General features: G+C 42.8%; 1 long non-coding RNA gene across 1 annotated transcript; it reads left to right on the top strand.

Annotated features, from left to right (window-relative positions):
* Positions 1-6,698: 6,698 nt before the first annotated feature.
* Positions 6,699-12,231, top strand: LOC125757496 (uncharacterized). The gene is made up of 4 exons (XR_007415268.1): positions 6,699-6,803; positions 6,871-6,942; positions 9,382-9,474; positions 12,175-12,231. It is a non-coding gene; the product is annotated as an uncharacterized LOC125757496 (long non-coding RNA).
* The last annotated feature ends 470 nt before the right edge of the window (positions 12,232-12,701 follow it).

The following is a 12,701-nucleotide window of genomic DNA, read 5'->3' as shown; positions in this document are numbered from 1 at the left end:
GAACCATATACAGCACGTCAGACTATATTTTTCCAATCCGCGAATCTCAGGAAAAGATTGCCTAATGAACTTTTTAAATAGTAACTCTAGAGAAAAAACTTCAATATAAAAGTTGTAGCGGTTGTTCAGAAACATCAAATTTTTCAATGTCTAGAAAACTCCTCCGCCTAATTTATTTCCATCCTTTTTTTAGAGCGCGCGAATTAAAAAACGCGTGGCGCTTTTAGTGCCTTCAAATGTAACTTGAACGAATTATCAAAGGCTGCTCCGTGCACAAAAGTTGATTGAGCAGGCTATCGGTGACTGCAACGGACGGAAAATGATGGCAGGGGCGTACCGCTTAAATCTACGGACGAGCGATCGCCACGTGTGAGTGAATATTTCATCTCGGTCTCTCCTTACGCTGTCGCCCTCGTCCCTTCCAATGTGTTTCTTCATGGGTGCGAAAACAAAAGAACAGATGTCTACGCTAAATCAAATGCTGCGTATGGTCTCACGTGGCATTTGCTCGGTGGCTGTCATTTTTTCGTTGAAGTTTTTTTTTTTTGGTTGGTGTTGAAATGATATGCTTCTTATGTCACTTAACGTCCATCGCAGTCACCGATAGCCTGTTCAATTAACTTGCATGCGCTAAGCAGACTTTGATAATTCGTTCAACATACATTTCAGGGCACTAAAAGCGCAGCGCGTTAGGTGGCAGTCACGTGGTGTTCTTTTAAAATTAGCTCGTTTTAAAGAAATGCGGAAAAAAATTCGCGCGTTTTAAAGAAATGCCGGAACGAGCGCGCTACAACCTTTGTATTGAAGATTTTTCTCTAGAGTTACTGTTTAAAAGTTCATTAAGGAATCTTTGTTAATTGCCGAGCTTGGCGGATTTCAAAAATATTCGGACGTTCTCTATATGGCTCAGAACAATACTGTGCTAATTGGAGACGCGTAGCACATATGTTTATTTGTTAATATTTGTTAATAGGTAGTGCTTCTTAGCTGAAGCACCCTGTATATAACAAGCGGCGGTTTAAAGCAAGCCATCAATCTCACCAATAGTATAAATATCTTCTCTGAAATGGCCCACTGCAATGTCACAACTTCTTGAAACTAGGTCACGTGAGAAGCGTATGCGTAGATAAGCGCGAGAACCCATTCCGCAGACAGTTGTAAAGCGAATGCTTTGAAGTGTTCAAATTGTAATGGACCCCACGAAGCTTCCTCAAAAGAGTGCCCAAAAGTGAAAAGAGAAATAGCTGTATTGAGACAAATGGTGAAGGACCATACATCGCATCGCGAGGCTGTCGAAACCGTCAGAAACCGCTACCGTCGGCGCTGAAGTTCAAAGAAAACCAATGCCTCTGCATCTGCAGCTCCTGTTGGACGCCCTGCTTCACCACCTCCCTCGTCAGCCGAACTCCTCGCGGCTGGTACAAAACAAAATGCATCAAAAGGCACGGTTGCTGTGGATTTCACTTGGCCTACATTGCCGAAGCCACAGCCGCACGGATTGGCGACAGCCTGTACAAACCAGAACACCAGGGAAGGCATGGACACAACAGACGCAACTTGGCCTACGTTGCCGAAGACGCCGCGACATGCAGATTGACAGTGCACATCGGCAACTGTGAACACTGTATCTCTGACTTACCAGTTTCCTGAAGAAGACAAACCATTCATCGTAGAGCTTCAGTCACTGCTAGACACACTTCGCGTGTTCGTCGGTAAGCTGGAATCACCAAACGCTCAGTCCGTGCAACAGGTACTGGATGTTCTATGTCCAGTACTTCCACGCCTTCAGTAGGCACCTTGACTCCACTGTCTACAATGGAACGAGATACGTCCGAGAGCCAGCGTCCAGTACTATGAAACGCAGCAGTGTTCTTTAAGCTCACGCGAATTATTTGTATGTTCCCTTCTTTCTATCTCTCTATCTTTTCCTCCTTTAACCCCCTTCCCCCAGCGTAGGATAGCAAACCGGACGCGCGTCTTGTTGACCTTACTGCATTTCCTTCCTCTTTCTCCTCCTTCCTCCTCCTCTGAAATTGCACTAGAAATGAGATCAAGTATGACAGATATGAGCGCAGATTAACAACTCAATATTTTCGAAGTAAGGCATAAATGTGTACGAAACAGGGCTCACACGTAAGTACAGTGTTGCGTCGCTAAATTCAAGCAACATAAAATGTGCTCACACAGAATATGTCCGATAAAACAATCAGTTTACATAGCTCGACCATTTTTAGCTTCTTAATTGAATGATGCGGTTTCGGGTATATTCATATTTCGCTTCCGAAGACTTTGTATCAGTCAGCGTTGATATGTTTGCCCTGTTTCTGGCGCACTTGTCTTAAAGCCACGTATTCGTGTACGTACAAGGTCTCTTTAAATATTTTGTTTGTTTTATCTACATTACAGCGACGTTCATCGAGAGGAAATGGAATTTCTGTCCTAAAGACCTTTTGCGATTCCTTCCCCGTTACATAAACAAAATTTAAGAGCTGCCTCAGACATCACTTATTTACAAATTTTCGTTACCATACCGCGTAATGCGTACGCGAAAAGGGCCCGATGGTAGTCATGGACGCATTGCTATTTCACTTGTATGCACTATTTGTATTTTATTAGGCATACTTATCTATTTGCTGGCGTACAATAATTCCGTTCGTAATAAAGCCGCCACCGGGCAGATCTTCTGAAATACATTTCTTTATGCTTGCTCGTAATTTCAACCTTATCCAACCTTGGGCGTCTCCTTGCTCTATTGCTAGAGTGACGCATCAAGACTCCAAAGTGCGGATAGCTTCAGTTCAGTTCGCATTCATATACTGCCGACGTGTTTGTTCTAATTTCGCATCAACTGACTTCCAACACTGACAGGCGGCCTCCAAGAGCGCTCGTAATTTCTGACTCAAAACTGCATTGACGAATGTGCTAGCGAGTTGTCAGCCTTTGAAGCTATCCGAACGAAGGACCCGGCTCCCTCTATTAGGTATGCAGATCGATCACACGGAAGTGGAGAGCAGTTCGTGGAGCTGTCGGAATATCCTTTGAAAGAGCCGGCACGGCCAATGCAAATCCGCGTGGAGGCTACCATGTACTTCAACACAGATCCGATAAAACTTTCAGGAGCACAGATGTCTTGGCTTCGTGGCTGACGAAATCCTTGGCCTCAGGTGGGCTTCAGCCTCCCGGCGTCCGATCACCAGCTTACCTTAGTTACAGGCATAGTTACGGACAACATTAGGAATTTTTATAACTATCGTGATTGGGAAAATTGAAACTTATTGCTGATTAGGTTCGTGCTCTGTGAATCGAAATTGGAGAGACTGATCTGTGCCGCTTATCTTCAGCCAGCTTCCTTAGGTCGTGTTTCAGTGAAATGAAAGCATCTTTTGTTATCGCAGAAATATTTTGACCGCGAACATTGTCTACACTTTTCCTAGAAAACTATTAATAGACATTACCTTGAACACCTGGTGACTTACATAGAATAGGCGATGCTGAGTAGTGTCAGAGCACATCTTTATAAGAGCTTGAGCACAGACCACGGGCATTCATTGCGTTGTCACGGCGCCTCAAAGCTGAGACGTATTGAGAAAAGGTAAAATGGCGGCCAAATAGAGAGTCCATTGAAATTTCGTGACGCGGCTTCGATAACTGTTCTGAACGTGTGAATCAATTCGAGTCATTTGACAACGCCATGACGCAGACAGGTTCACGTAACACGATCGGCAGACGCTTTCTTAGCATACATAAAATATATGTGCGAATCCAATTAATCGCATGTTTTCAGACACCGTGAGGTAACCCGCTATTCCTGTGATTTTTTAACGTGGCCCGTAAAGATTGTGTATCGTGATTCTTTTGCAGTATAACAAGTGAAATGTAGCCGTCTCTTCAGGAGCACTATCTCAGACTCGAGATATGTTAGAAAAGTATACGTGCCAAGGCATCTGAAGGGGACTACAACGAGTGTTGAGAAGCTATTACATTGAGTAGCGTAGCTCAGCCTCACGCCCTATGCGTCTACTGTATCTGCTATAAGGTGCAGCCACAATGCACTCTCAAAGATTCAGAAGCAATTTACATTATTTGAAGCAATTGGTGGCGGTCAGCTGTCTATTGTTCTCACCACCATGTCCTCCCCCTTATGAAAATGACTGTTGATTTTCCATTGCCGGAGTATGATCGAATTATTGACTTTATTGATTATCAATGATTCCGCAATACTCATTGACTTGCTTCAATACTTCGTCAACAACATTTCTGTTGAGCAGTTCGCAATAAAACTATCATTGACTCATTTCTATTGAAATACCGTTGAGGGAATATTTCGTCAACAATAATTCTGTTGAGCACTTGGCAATAAATATTGCATTGACTCATTTCAATCGAAATACCATTGAGGGAATATTTCCTCAACAATAATTCTGTTGACCATTTTGCAATAAAAATTTCATTGACTCATTTTTATCGAAATACCATTGAGGACATAATTCGCAAACAATATTTCTGTTGACCATTTTGCAATAAAAATTTTATTGACTCATTTCTATCGAAATACCATTGAGGACATAATTCGTAAACAATATTTCTCTTGAGCACTTTGCAATAGAAATTTCATTGACGCAATTATTTTGAAATACAATTGAGGAAATATCTCACTAACAGTATTTCTGTTGAGTATAGTTTGGAATAAAAATGCCTTTGACGCAATTATGTCGAAATACCATCGAGGCATTATTCACTGCCAGTGGAACTTGGTGCAATCAATGCCTCATAAATTTTGATACTGCATGCAGGTCAGTCCAAAACACACACACACACACACACACACACACACACACACACACACACACACACACACACGCGCGCGCGCGCGCGCGCGCACGCACGCACGCACACACACACACACACAGACACACGCGCGCGCGCACACATGCAAATACACACACGCACGCGCAAACACACGCGCACATGCGCGTGCGCACTGGTCAAAGTTCTGACTGACGAAGGCTGTGCCACGGCCAAAACGTTCACAAACCAGTAAAATGCACGCAATTTTCGTAAGTACGCCCTTTCATTTCTCCAACCATATGTGTACCGGGTCTACAGAACTTCCTCGTACCCTTACCTTTGAAACCCCACGTTTCTTTTGTGAACACTCTTCGCAGTGCTCTCTTCTCGACCGATCCTTTATTGTAAAACCACGGCCGGTCTGGAGGCGCGCGCTCTCTCCGCCCCGCCCGCCCCCCTCAATCCGCCCGCCACATGGTTACACCTGTGATGTGTGTGTCGTTCATTCTCATCGTAATTTACCACTAATGCCCTATTTACCCACCCGAGAAGAGATTTTTTTTTTTTTTGCGCGGGTTCTTTGACTCTAACCCTCCTGGGATCAATGATGCTATAAAAACGCATCGAAACTTGTAAATCTTGTCTTGTATTTATAGATCGCACTTTTAACGAACACAGTAACTCACAAAAGAAACTAATATAACTGCAAGGACCGTATGGTCTTTCCGCCTTCGTTTGTCCATTGCCAAGGACAACGTATTTCATGGAATACTGCAAAGCGCAATGTCGAAGCGGGATAACGGTCACGCACAGGAAAACAGCCTCTTTCAAGACATAAATAGTGGAATTCAGTGCAGTATTGCTGTTTCTGTTACTATTCAGTATACACAGTACGTTGGCTTTCTTTTCGAATATAAACGAACTTGCCCAGAAACGAAGTTTGTTAAACTACTGTTTTGTCGATTAGCTGTCGTCTTTCAACAAATAAGTATTTTCTCCTGCTTTTATTACGACGACGTGCAATGTACTTTTGAATAGTGTTTAAATGGGCAGTTTCAAATTGATAGTAACTTGCTTACATGCCAACTTAGAATATATCAATTAAGGCTAACAAAGTACATCAATAAGAAAGAAGCTGCAGCTGAATCACACTAAGGGCGAGGCATTGATGGTACCATTGGTTCGTTGCTCAATACGAAGAGGCAGGCACGTAGAAACGATTTTTTTTCGGGGGGGGGGGGGGGGGGCTTGCTACGTGCCTGCGAAGAGGTATTAAGTAGCACAGTGAACACTTGTTGTCAAGAGGCCCCGGTTCACGCACGGACGTGCACACTTAGCCAGCCGTAAAGACAGCAGCTGTTACTTTTAGCAGTAATTAAAACGCACCACTCGTGTACAGATGCTGTATATTTTTAAACAGCAAAAGCGCAGTAGTAGTAGTAGTAGTAGTAGTAGTAGTAAGAACCGATCAGACGCGGTTGACACGTTGCGGCCGCCCGATTGTACAGTACAGTACAGGCGCGCGTCCGAGAAAGAAGTGGTGAACAAGCCATGGCCTCTAAGATTGCACGCCGGCGTATCGGAGGCCATGAACAGGGAGATGCAGTAGACGGAAGGGAGAGAGAGTTGCCGCAACTCAGTTCAAGGATTCAAATCGCCCGCTGAGCGAGAGAGCCAATCAGTTCAAACCGAAGAACGGGCACGCGCGGAGACGTCAGTGAACACGTGACGTGGTTCAAACGGGTTCCGTTGAAAGGCTGCCTGCGCTCGCTGCGAACGAAGTGGTGTTTCGCGCATCTATTTTTACCGTGTTTATCAATATTACGTGCGGTTATCGTTGTTGAATGAACACGTACTACTTACATCGCGTGTCGGGACGTTCGGGTCGTTGTTTGACATGGAATCGATGGCGGCGATGCGTCGTCGCGGCACCAACCAACGGACGCGAGCTTTGAACAAGATCGCAAGCGCGGGCCGTTTGACGAGACAGTCGCCGCAGCGGATACAACACCTCGGTGAGTTCAAGAATGTTACCAAATTGCGTTACTGAGTTACCTTAGTGCAGGGAAAACTTTTATGCAGGTAAGAGTGCCTGGGCGGGCGGCCAGTTACCACAGAAGGGATGCTGCGCAAGAGCAAGGGCCTGCTAAAAAAGTATGCATTGTGCTAGTATCGCTGCTTTCTGTGCTCTTCGTTATACCTTTCTATGGAGCGGTTGCCGTGTGCGTTGGTTGAAAACAAGCTGAAGAATGCGCGTTCCATTACGGGATTCTGTGCGCCTGCCACGCACGCCTTGTGTTGTTGAGCCGTTATAACTTAGCTGCACGAGATCGTCGCTTGGAGCGACTTGCACATTGCCTTGTCGCCGTAAAAGTGGGTCCGCTTTTAAACATACTGGTCGTTCCACACCCATTCTGTGGTGTAAATGCGCAAGGTCGCGGCTCGTAGCACCTAGATGTGTGCTGGTTGCCCATTTGAAGCAATGCATTTGTGTGAATCACGCTATGGATACTGGTAGTAACAGGACGTACACACATCTAACTTAACGGGAAGTCGCACAGCATGCATGTTGTGTGTGTGTTTTCTTTTTGGACATTACATATTTTTTATAAACGTTGTGTGACAGTCAGGCTCCTGTCATTTTCGCTCATGAACTTGAAGTCGAGGCGGAAATACTTTGCCGCAAGCAAAATTACATTTACGCTGTTAATTAACAACTCGTTCATCCACTTTTAAATTATTTAGGGAGGTAGTTTATATTAAAAAAGATATTGTGCGTGCCAAGTTGTGGCATGCCGGTTTTTTTTTTTTTTTTTTGAAATCGCGAGAGTTGCACGTTATCCGAGATATTCAACTTCCAATTTTAAGGTTGATATCGAAACTGGCGCGGGATACGCGGCGTGTCTGAACTGCACGTGACAAGGAAGGGACGACATTTCATGCAAAACTTGGTATGTGCTAAATTGTCATGCACCACAACTTTCTAATATAAACAACTTCACTCAAGTCAGCAATTAAAAAGTAGGTAATGAGTGCTTGATATTTAGTGTCAGTTCAATTAAGCTTATTAACAATTACATGCTCTTTTTGTTGCTGTGTTTGTGTGATAAAAATTGGCTCAGATATCTGGCATGCCATTTCATATTTTCTTTGATGAACCATACACATTCTAATACAAATTCTTGTAACGGGGAATAGCACCATTGCAAAAGCTTCTTATCCCAAATGGTAAATGGTTTATTAGGCTGCGCTGGTGCATTGAAACACTACTTGATTGTGTTGTACTGTATAGTTCTTGTTTTCCTTCGTGCTTTGCTAAAGAAAGAGGAAATTGAAAGGGGGTTCTTATTTGCAGGATGCACAACTAAGATCTAGCATTCAGTGAAACTGGTGACAATGCTGCTTTAGTTTATGAAGTAATTAATTAGAGAACGCAATTTCTGATATCTGTATACGTGTTTGCAGATCACAGTGAGGTTACTGGTTCTCAGGCGTGATTACAGCACTGAGAAATTGAACAAACTAAAAAAAAATGGAATAGATCAAGGGGCTCAGTTTTTTTGTTCGACAAAACCTGATGAAGCCAAGGCAGGTATAGGGGAGATTATTTGTAGTTTTTAAAAGTAGTGTAGTAATTATGACATAAAGAGGAAATAATGTAGACAAAAATACAAACATTCTGCTGCCAGGGCCTGAACCTACAACAAAGTGTTGCATCTCATACTCCACCACTCTAGCTACGACATAGTCGTTCTCTCATCCACCCCAGTGGGCACTTCTGTGTGTGTAATCCTGGCAGTGCCACACCAGCATTCGTAGTCATGCTGGTGTCGCATAGCCCGTGAAATCTACGAGCTGGTAGCTGATCAATAAACCGTCATGTGCTACCTGAGGGCATCAAGTTTGCTGGCACGAGGCCCTCGCTATTAAAGAACAAAAGAACGGGAGTGGGTCAAGGGCTCATTAAATTGAACAGGCACTTCTAGTGCAAAGGACCAGGTCTGCACATGAATGGACTTTAGTACAGCAAGGATAGTTGTTTCAGAGAGAGGAAAATCGGGCATGTTGCTAAAGCGTGCCCAAGATTTAATGAAAGTAAGAACAGCAGAGGGACAGAAAAACTGACACAGTGCTCAATCTTTTCTGTCCCATCTGGCATTCTTGCTCTTTTACTGAATCTTAAGCTTTTTTGAAATCTCCACATTCATGATGTCATACAATAAATGGGCTCATTGTCATCCATTCTGCAAATTGACCACACGTATATTTATTTAATATTTTGGTGGGAGTGCTCCTGGAGTTTTCTTGTGTTCAAATTACCTATATGGCAAGCTGTATATCTCACCCTTTTGTAATACACAATTGTAGGAAAAATTCGACACCCAATGCAAATTACAATTATTTGCAGTGACCCACTACTACTCTAATACTTGTTCTTAATGCATCCTGGGCCTATTTTCGAGGACAATTTTGGTATATAATGAATGATATGCCTGTGTTAAGCCATCATGCTTAATATTACTACTTCTGTACTGTAAGGACTCTGTGCGCAAGTTGACGGAACTTTTTGTTATCTGTTATGCATGTATCCAGCATAGACAGCTGCTCAAGAGACAAGTGGTGGACAGCTTGCTGTGAAAGATGGAAGCATTCTTCCTGCAAGTCTGGACAAGGCCATATTAAATGGTATTTATTTGTTTCCATCACTACAAATCGACAGTTTAGACCTTTTCAATTGAGAGACTTATTGCTCCTATATTGTGAGCAACTCCAAGACAGGAAACAATATGTAATAGCAAGTGCATGTCATATACATGTTCCACTTGGCCATTCATGCTTGTGGCCACCTGCTTCTGGTAGGATGTGCTGAAAAAATATGTTGTCAGCTACCTGCACAGCGCCATAGCAGGATATCTCACTGTTTGAGGAAACTTGGGACATCTATTCGAGGCAGAATTAAATTGATTTTCAGAGTTTCATGATGAAGTAAAACTTGGTAAAACAAGTTGTAAGGTATGCATGCTTGTGTGTTAGAGTGCCGTCTTAGGCATTGTATTTGCCCTAACCAAGTTGTGCCAATGAACTGGCAGCGGACTATGGCATTCAAGTATTATTCTTTACATTTATGTGTAAAACAGCAATAACGAAGAGCAAGACTGGTAGAGCACAGCCAGAGTGCTGACTACGAACTGAATGTTATTAGTAAAATCCAGCAATATATTGCAGTTTCAAAAAGTAATTTTCACAGAGGAAAGGAAAAAAGGGACACATGAGGTGTCTTATCATTGAGCAATGTTACTTCTGCTGCCATATCTGTTAATGGTGTGCCAACTATCTTGTCACCAGATGAAGCAAATTTTTTCATGCACGCTCCTTGTACTGTAATGCTCAGTGACTTCCATATTCTTTTTTACATTGTTTGGCCCCTGCCACGGTGGTCTAGTGGTCATGGCGCCCGACTGCTGGCACGAAGTTTGCGGGATCGAATCCCGGTCGCGGCGGCTGCATTTTCGATGGAGGCGAAAATGTTTGAGGCCCGTGTACTTAGATTTAGGTGCACGTTAAAGAACCCCAAGTGTTCGAAATTTCCGGAGTCCTCCACTACGGCATCTCTCATAATCATATCGTGGTTTTGGGTCGTTAAACCCCGGATATTATGACATTTTTTGCGCGTTCCATAGCTTGGGCATTAACATTGTCCCGTCTGCTGTTTAAAACTTCACTACAAGCTAATAGGATATTGTATTCCAGATGAGTTATTCGATGTCCTGTGTGATTGGTGGTCCCCTTATATTTGCATGTGATGTTTGGTGCTTGTTTGCCAGTAAGCACCTAGCCCATTTATAACACGCCATCAATCAACTTTGCTGCTAAGTTAGGGAAAACGTGTTTAACTTTTTTCAACGTGCTGACTAAATCAAACAGCTCTGAATAGGCGTTTGATGTCTGCTATTTTTCGCTTCTTACAAACTGTGACATGTACCTTAGAATCCCACTGTGAAACTGTTCAACTCTTTCGTGATTTCTTACTTCAAAAGGAGCATTTGGCTGTCGTAGACTGCTTGTCAGTAAGTGTGGGTTTATAGTTATAAAAAAAATAATATTCTTACAAGTATATCCCACAGTGAATATGCCACTTCTGAAACAGAACATTTCTGATAGCTGTTGTGTTCTGCAGGCTTTAGTCTAACCAGCTTGCATAACTGCAGTAAAGCCAAAGTAAAATGGTGTTCTGAAGTTTGAAAACACCCTTCATTGGTCAGCCGTGTTAACGTTTGTTTGTAGAGAAGCCTATGAAGAGTAATTATGACATACAAAATGCACTTAACAGCATATCAGCTTGTACGATGCAAATTAAATTGAAGCGACTCTTAATTCTTGTGGCGTGGTGGAATTTTGTTTAGGAGCAATGAAAATATGCTACACGATACGAACTTCCAAAAGCTGTTTGCATCTCACTTGGGTAAACAGACAAAATTACTTCAAAATGTCTCGTAGTTTTTGTAAGTTTTCTTAGTAAACATATTGTTACTCAGTAGGCAAAGTTAAATAAGAGAGTTGGGCTAGTTTGTGTGATTGCTTTAGCTGTGACATATCTCCTAACGCCTATGCTGAACAGGAAAATGAAGAGTGAAGGGGCAGAGGCAGCTCAATCTTTTTGGCAGCTCAACTGCCAGAGAGCACTAGGCTTCAGCTGACGAAATTGAAACAATCAGACATGCAAGGAAGTCACTTTACGTGCAAGCAAATCCACTGAGCAATGCACTCTATTTATTTGACTGTTAAAACTAAAAACCTAACTCGTGTTTTTAACTAGATATGTGGGCTCTGACTGCTCTCTAGACAGACAGGCAGTAAGACTGCTGCATTTTCATGGCTGGTGATAAATATGTAAGTGTGCCATTTTTGAACTCGTTGGGCAAGAAGTGGCATGTCTTAAGAAGCTTACCAACAATGACTTCTGTCGCCAGTGAAATTTTTTTGCTGGCCTGCTTGAATGTTATTTCTGGCACACTTGTTGGATCATTTGTTTGTCTACTGGGGATATTCTGGGTTTGTGAATGAATTTCAGCAGTTGAAGGCAAGAGCTCTGCCCTGTCTCTCCTCTTATGTTTGTTATATGTCTAGCTGGAAATTATGCTGCAGCCAAAGTGGTAAAGTATGGTTCACACCTTTGACATAGAAGGTGTTCATAAAGCTCTGGCACAGCGTGCTTTTCGTTCTTGCCCTCTTTTGCATTTTTACTGGGGAACGCAATGTGCTGGTCATGCACTGCAGTTCTACCCATACAGAACTAATCAAATAATTTCATCGTGACGTGTGCAAAGTTTGTTATATTTTTCTCGTGGAACTTTTAGTTATAAGTGTCCTGTCCTTCTGTCGCAGGCTTCATCTGTCACAAATCGCTGGCCACGAATGTAAAGAACACCTTGGCCCCACTTCTATCGAGGGAACCGAAGTTGCCTGAACAGATGAAGAGCGGTGGTGCTACCAATAGTGAACGACTGTGATTTTATAATGTGCAAGTGTACGAACAATCGCGTTACGCTAATTTAACATTAATTGCATTCACTAGTCAAGTGTTGCAATATTGTAATGTGTAAGTTTATGTGCAGTTGCATTAAGTGAGCGCTCAATCAAGCTTCAAGTTTGCAATCCCATATTTTGGTGGTATTCATAGGGCGCACATTCCACTTTAAATTGTGATCTGCTCCTTTACTGAGGGTGCATGCAGGTCCTTGAAACGATTGAAAACCCTTGAAAAAGTAAAAGTACATTTTTAAAGCCCTGAAACCCTTGAAAACCTTTGGAATTTCTTAGCATATAGTGGCCAATATTGACAATACTAATTTCTTTCTGTGTTCTGTAAACATTTGTCTAGCAAACTGAGGGAACATGTCGTGCTCACTGAT

This window comes from Rhipicephalus sanguineus, chromosome 2 (assembly GCF_013339695.2).
Source record: "Rhipicephalus sanguineus isolate Rsan-2018 chromosome 2, BIME_Rsan_1.4, whole genome shotgun sequence".
Lineage (NCBI taxonomy): Eukaryota > Metazoa > Arthropoda > Arachnida > Ixodida > Ixodidae > Rhipicephalus > Rhipicephalus sanguineus.
This window is presented reverse-complemented; position numbering and strand designations above follow the sequence as displayed.